General features: G+C 49.8%; 1 long non-coding RNA gene across 3 annotated transcripts in view; it reads right to left on the bottom strand.

The window, feature by feature from the left end:
• Positions 1–4,175: 4,175 nt before the first annotated feature.
• The window catches only part of LOC121660355, a 12,358-nt gene continuing 9,254 nt past the window's right edge, over positions 4,176–7,279 (bottom strand). For 2 of the 3 annotated variants that reach the window (XR_006014620.1, XR_006014622.1), the window contains exons 5-6: positions 7,076–7,270; positions 4,176–4,737 (exon numbers count right to left, since the gene is read on the bottom strand). This is a non-coding gene — a long non-coding RNA (uncharacterized LOC121660355). The remainder of the gene's footprint in view (positions 4,738–7,075; positions 7,271–7,279) is intronic. The other variant, XR_006014621.1, reaches the window with a different exon arrangement.

Genomic DNA, 7,279 nt, shown 5'->3' with positions numbered 1-7,279 from the left:
ACTGCCCCCAGCAGAGCTGTTCCCTCCTGCAGTAGTTACACCTGCACACCCACAGCGCCTGAGACTGCAAGCAATGAGCATTCCCTGGGCACATGTGCAGCCCAAGCAGCTCGAGGACAGCCTTGCAGCAGGACTGCTCTCAGCTGAGCCAAAAAGGCCCCTCTGGCAGCTCTATGATTCGCCCCACACCGGGCCAAGAGACACTTCGCAGACAAAGTCCAAGAAGCGGGTGTTTGCTTTATTCAGCGCGCTGGGTGCGCGGGGATTGCTCCTCCAAACGCCCACCCCAGGCACACGGCAGATTACAAATTTGGTTCCATGTTGCAGTGGGGATCCTGCAACATGCATATACCAAACCAGGAGTCCCGTGGAAAGGAAATATATATGGACAGACAGATTCTTGCTAGCTGTTTCAGAGATGTTTATTTCTCCAGCCGCATGGCCGGGGCTCTGCCGAGGAACTGTTCCAGTCACGGGACCAAGGGTCCTTCTGCCCGCGCAGGGAACACAAACCAACCAATGGGAACGAGGCTGAGCAGGGGCAGGGAAGCCCTGTGTCTGTGCCCTCAGGGCCCCTCTCCCAGGGCTACACGGCGGGGGAGGGACCCCAACACCTCACCCGTTTTATTTTAATAAAAGGAGAATGAAAACAACTGGATAAACATAACAAGAACAGTTTCAAAACAAAACAAGCCACCCTCCTGAGTCTTTAAATGTCCAAACAGATTCTGTGGAACATCTTAGGGCTGACAGAAGGGAGACAGAACTCTCTCAGCATGCTTTGTGGGGAAACTGAGGCAGGAGAGGGTTTAACTTCTTCCCTTCCCCTTTTCATCCCCCACTCGGCATTGGAAAGGGATTTTTGGGGAAACAATTGGCAAAAGCATGGTTTTGTGAGGGAAACCATGGATGAAAAAACGGATTGGGAATACACTGGGGGTAATAGGACATAGGGTAAAAGGGAAAGGTGGGATTAGGAAAGGGAGACTGTAGGGGGGGCTTACAATGGAGATATTGTCTAACATGACTACGATTTTTTGCATATATACTGCCTTTTACAGGAACACCATCAGGCCCAGTGACCTGCAATGCTTGTAACCCTTTTGTCCCTAGTACAATTTTGAATTCCACCACCTCTCCATCTCCCAAGCTTGGGATGCATTTTTCAGGGTTATTCTTTTTAATAGCAGTTCTATGCACGAATATGTCTTGCTGGTTGTCACACCTTGTTATAAAACCATAATTTTGCTTAACATTATACCATTTTACTATCCCTAAGATCTTAGCTAGTATGATTTTTTCCTTTTTTCGAGTGGCTGCTGTTTTCTGTCTCGCTGCGTCTTTGCTCTCTCTTTTGGTTGCTCCCGTGTTGGAATTGTCGGAGCTGCTGGGGCTTGCGCGCTCTTCCCAGGGTCATGTTCGGGGCTGCGCGGGCCGGGCCGGGCCGGGCCGCGCTGCTCAGTTCTCCGTGTGTCGCCTCCTCTGGTCGCAGCTTCGCTGCCGCTGCCGGGCGCTGTACCCACGTCTCGGCCGGGCTCCCGAGCGATGACTCCCCCGCACCCTGCTCCAGCGCACGTCTCGGCTGGGCACGGCTCTGCTCCACCGCCGCCAGCCGCCGCCCGCGCGCCGCCCCTCTCGGCCGGGCGTTCACGGGGCTCACTCCACCACGCGCTGCGCGCGGCCGGGCAGGCACCGCCGGGTCCCGCCGCTCCTCGCTCCACCGCCGACACTGCGGCTCGGGTGGCTCCGCCCGCGCGCGGGAACTGCCTCGCTGCTGCTCGCAGAGCACTCGGTGCACGTGGCCTGGGCCTCACGGTCCCTGAGCCAGGACACAGCTGACATTGCTCAACAGTCTCAGTAATTAAATAATATTCACGAAAATATTCTTCCATCGGCATATATTTTGACTCCAGTATTAACTGTGTCCAAACGGTTTTCAAAAAGCCCTTGGTAAGAATTAAATCCCAAGAAACACAGAAAAAGTTCTTAAACAACCATGCCAGGAAGTGTTTCAGTTCTTTTTGAGCTTGAATCAAGCTAAAATTTACAAATCGTTGTTCAAGAATCATTTTAAGTTTAAGATAAATGTCCGTATGCGGCTCTGAGAGCCGAGAGTCTTCCCACGGTTCCTCCATAGTTTAGATATGGAATAGCAAAGCAAAACCAAGAAGAGGAATCCAAAGTTTCCAGGGTTTACTCACACAAATCAGTCGCTTAGGGATCGGGGATCGTTCTGTTCACAAATCTCCACCATTATGTTGCAGTGGGGATCCTGCAACATGCATATACCAAACCAGGAGTCCCGTGGAAAGGAAATATATATGGACAGATTCTTGCTAGATGTTTCAGAGATGTTTATTTCTCCAGCCGCATGGCCGGAGCTCTGCCCAGGAACTGTTCCAGTCACGGGACCAAGGGTCCTTCTGCCCGCGCAGGGAACACAAACCAACCAATGGGAACGAGGCTGAGCAGGGGCAGGGAAACCCCGTGTCTGTGCCCTCAGGGCCCCTCTCCCAGGGCTACACGGTGGGGGAGGAGACCCCAACAGTTCCATTTCAGGTATATTCATTGTTTTTCCTAGAAAAGGTGTGGTTGTGCAAACCATTTCTCAGAACTCGTTATTATCAGTAGCACATGCGGAGCGCAGGCCCAGGGCTCCCTGGTGGTCACACTGAGGAAGGCTCGGTGGGCATTTGATGAAGGCTGAACGTCCTCCTCGCTCTGCACTTTTCACCTTTCTCCCCTCAGCATGCGCAGTCTCTTGGCAGCTGTTTAAGCAGTTTCCTCACTGGTTTTAGCCAGCTTCTGTTCCCTATCTCTTTTGCCAAGTTATTCAGCTAGCTTCTACGCTGGTTACAATGTACCTTATTCTAGCCTCAGTATACCCAAGCATGCTGAAGTAAAACGATTTTAACCCTTTCAGGATGATTTACTGAATTAAATTTTAAAAATACTTTCTCCTGCATCCCTGTGAATAAGAGAGACCAAGGACTCTTTGCTATTATGTGGAAGAATCTTGACACAGGGAAAAAAAACAGCTCACCAAGACAGTCCTGCCTGAGGGTTTAAGGAACAGCCCAACTATGATCAGAAATCGGCTGGCAAAGAAACTGGAGAACTGAAGAAATCAGCAGCTGAGAATTGCTGCATCCAACATTTGCATCCAACTCAGCGTGAGTTTGTGCTGTGAACATCAACGACATGTACGTCGTGCCATGTTACTGAAATAGGGTAATGTTATTCTGAAAATGTTTGCTGTCAACCCTGATACCTCTCTGTTCCCAGCACCAGCCGATAATGTATGTGAGTATGACTGTCTGCAGACCCTGGAAGAAGCCTATTCCAGCACACCAGACCTGGTGTCAAGATCCGATTATTAAGGTTCTTTAGAAATACCTCTGCCCGAAATGAGGTGCAAACGAGACCATATGCCAGTGACAATAGTATGGGTTTTATTGGTAGCAAATATGAGAGAGAGAGAGGGAAAGAAATAGAAAATAGGTGGCGGGGGGGCGGGACAGAAAGAGAGTGATGGACACAGAATAAGGAAAATACCGCTGCTCTGTGGATCCCAGCGATGTTCCGTTGATCCTCTCCAGCTGGTCTTCTTGGTGGTGAAGGTCCCTCCGAAAAGCATAGGATCCCAGGGGTTGATACACCCTCAAGCCAGGTGGCAATGGCCAGGCATGTCCCCCTGGGGGAGGGGGGCAGTCTCTCACAGCAGACTCTGGGTCTGTAGCATCACGTGCAGTCCTCTGGTGCAAAGCCTCTGGGGAGCACTTTGGGGGGTCTCTGACGGGTTGTGACTCCCCCTGGGCTGTCTCTCACGTGAAAGTCCTGTGAATGTGGCCTGTGGGGCTGAGGGTGCCACAGCTGGGCCGGTTTGTATAACTGAGGATGGGTGTTCAGTGCCTCTGAGCAGAGGTTACACCAGCCCCTGAAAACTCCTCCTCCCTCCTCGGTTGTGGGGGAGTCTGTGTAAACCCGGCTTCTGTGAGCTGTGCTCTCCCCCACCCCAAACTCAGCCGGGAATGATTCTCAGCGCAGCTGGTGGCTTTGGCCTTTTGTGGCTGCATTCCTTTCCCTCAGCCTGAGATGACTGAACTATGCGTTTCCCTTTATCTAATCAGCAGTTTGACTTTCAGTTCGAAGTCCAACTCTTCAGGGAAGCTTCTTTGGTTGTAGCTTCTTTATAATGAGCAAAACTTTCTATCAATGTTTGAGGCATGAACTATTTTCAGTCTCTGACACCTGGGGAACGTGCCTCCAGAAGATCCAGACTGGACGCTGCATGCAGAGGAGAGCAGCTTCATGCAAGGCAGCAAACGAGTTATCCAGTAACAACCACGAACTGGGTGACTGGGGAAGAAGCCTTGCCATCAGATGTGTCATTGCAGGGAGCTAAACTGATTCCATCAATGAAAAATCTAGAGCTGAGCAAAGTCATCTGGAAGGAAGGAAGACTGGCAACTATACAAGGTACTGGAATTGAACACACTGAACAGATCCATGCACGGCTACGGAGTATTTGGGAGCCTAGAGAAGGAGCTTTTATGCATTGCAAGGTTCATCAGAACAGGGAAACAAGTCCCAAATAAAAGAATCATTTTGCTGATAAAATAGTAAAAGGGGTTGCAGAAAAAGGCATCTTAACGGTGGTGCCGCAGAGGGAAATTAATTTGTTAATGTTTTCCCCAAAGTGTTATCAAAAGGACCATCAGTTTTCTGGCACAAAAGCTGAAATCAAAGAAAGCGAATGGACTGTTACACCAGAGGCACAGATTGTAGTCCCACCTCAGTGAGAACATGAAGACACTCATAAGAGAACAGAAAACCTTTTGAAACATCTGAAGAAGGAAGTAATAAAAAAAGAAATAACAGATATTGTACAACCTATAGTAAGCAAATGTGAAACCTGCTATATATGGTTACTGAACTGGGCCTGGATAAAAGAAACCGTTCATACTACTTATATCTGTAGTTGTCCTTTGCATAGTAGCTGGCTGTACGATGCGATGCTGTGGTTAACTATGGCGTAGAGACTAGACAAGGTAGAGCCTTGTTAGTCTCTAAAAAATGGAGGAAATGATGCTGAGTGATTTTTGCCTTTTTTCTGTATGTATTCTCTGTATTCTTTACGCATATATTTGTAGCTTATTATTGTATTAGTAGCTAGTCCCAGTGCATTTCCCTACCTTTTCCTTAGGCAGAAAGACAAAACACATTCCAGAGCTCTAAGCCCCGGGAGGTACAAGGCCTCTATGCTACCTTGGTTCTTCTTGGGAACCAAGGCTGAAAATAGCTCTTCAAGACACATTTTCATTAACAAACTTTAGTTCCATCTGAGGGGGGACGATTCAGAGTGGAATCGGGGTAAATGACTTCACCTTTTATGTCTCTAAATGGTGATTTTTGTCAAATATACTAATTTCCTAAACGTATAAAACTGTATGCACCCCTGTGGGAGGTGGGCATTTTGTGGATTTTTCCCTATCTGCTCCTGGAGGCCTCCAATCAAGACCAGCCTTTATATTAGCTCCTATACCAATATTATCTCAAAAGTGTGTTGTTTTATTTCTAGGGCCTTTAAGGCATCACCAACAATCCCAGCCTGGGCCTGGGAGCGTTGTCCAAACGCTCCTGGAGCTCTGGCAGCCTTGGGGCCGTGCCCATTCCCTGGGAAGCCTGGGCAGTGCCCAGCACCCTCTGGGGGAAGAACCTTTCCCTGATATCCAACCTAAACCCCCCCCGACACAGCTCCAGCCCTTCCTTGGGGTTCTGTCACTTGAGAGGAGAGAGGATTAAAAAGCCCTTCCCACCCTCACAAATCACCAAATGGGTAAGATTGGAAGGGACCACTTGAAGTCTTCTTGCCCAAACAGGGTCTCCTAGAGACCATTAGGCAGATTTATGTCTAGTTGGATTTTGAGTATCACCAAAGAAGGAGTCTCCACGATCTCTCTCAGAACTGGTTTCAGTGCTGAGTCACTCTCTCAGTAATGAAGTTCTTCCTTGTGTTTAGGTGGAAATTCCTTTGTTTTTGTTTCTGCCCATTGCTTCTCATCCCATTACTCAGCACCACCAAGAAGAGCCCAGCTCCATCTTCCTGACACCCACCCTTCAAACATTTCTGTCCATTGATGAGGTCCCCTCTTGGCCTTCTCTCCTCCAGACCAAACAGGCCCAGCTCCCTCAGCCTCTCCTCACCAGAGAGATGCTCCAGTCCCCTGATTGTCTCTGTAGTCCTCAGTTAGGCCTGTCCCCAGAGCTCCAGGTTTCTCTTGAACTGAGGAACCCAGCACTGAACACAGAGCTCCAGATGTGCCTCACCAGGGCTGCTCCTCCCTTGGAAGTTGGCAAAGCTCTTCCTAAGGCAGCCCGGGCAGCCACTGGCCTCCTTGGCCACAAAGACACATTGCTGACTCTTGGACAACTCTTCGGCCACCAGCACCCCCAGGTCTTTCTCTGCAGAGCTACTTCCCAGCGGGTCAGCCCTGAGCCTGGAATGGTGCTGGGCTTATTCCTTCCCAGGTTCTTTCCATTGGTTTGGATGGATTGACTGCAGGAGGTTGGGGAAAGAGCGCAGGCAGGCTCTGTGGGCATTCCTGAGGACTTGGCAAAGGCCTGCGGGCAGGATGGAGAGCAGGGACCCTCTCCCTCCATCTCCCCAGACAGGATCTGTGGGCCATGGGAGACAACACTGTTATGAGGAAGGCGAGTGGGTAGGATGTGGATACATTTACCACATCACGTTGTACCTACACACTCTCTTCAAAGACAACAGAACAAAGAGGGGTCTTGAGCACCGGCAGAGAACATTCCAGCACAGAGTTGTTTCAGAGTCATGGATCACAAAAGCTGAGAGGCCCAGAAAAGCTGACTTTAGTCGCAGGATGGATTGTGGAGGTGCACCCCATAACTAAAGTCAGCTTCTCTGGGCCTCTACCCAGATAGGGACTGTCCCTCCCCATCCCCTCTGAGGAGCTGAGCAGGACAAGCTCACAGGGTGGTTGGGCTGTAGAGCAGCTTTTGCCTTCTGAGAGATGGAAGTCTGCTCAGCAATGGCCCTGCTCACCTTGGTTCCTCTCCAGGTCTCCTGTGAGGAGCTGGAGCTAATGCTTTCAGAACCCCTTCCTCTTCTGTAAAGCTTCTTCTGGAGTTTGAATTTCTTCCAAAGCTTCTTCTGGAGTTTGAATTATTTGAGAGAGATGCTGGAATACCTTCTCCATCCAGGATTCCAGGGCCCTTGCAATTTCCTCCTTTTTCTTTCCTGTGAAGA

The sequence above is a fragment of the Corvus kubaryi genome, unplaced genomic scaffold (genome assembly GCF_017639235.1).
Source record: "Corvus kubaryi isolate FWS band 111438036 unplaced genomic scaffold, C.kubaryi_AGA036_p1.0 31470, whole genome shotgun sequence".
NCBI classification, from domain to species: domain Eukaryota; kingdom Metazoa; phylum Chordata; class Aves; order Passeriformes; family Corvidae; genus Corvus; species Corvus kubaryi.
This window is presented reverse-complemented; position numbering and strand designations above follow the sequence as displayed.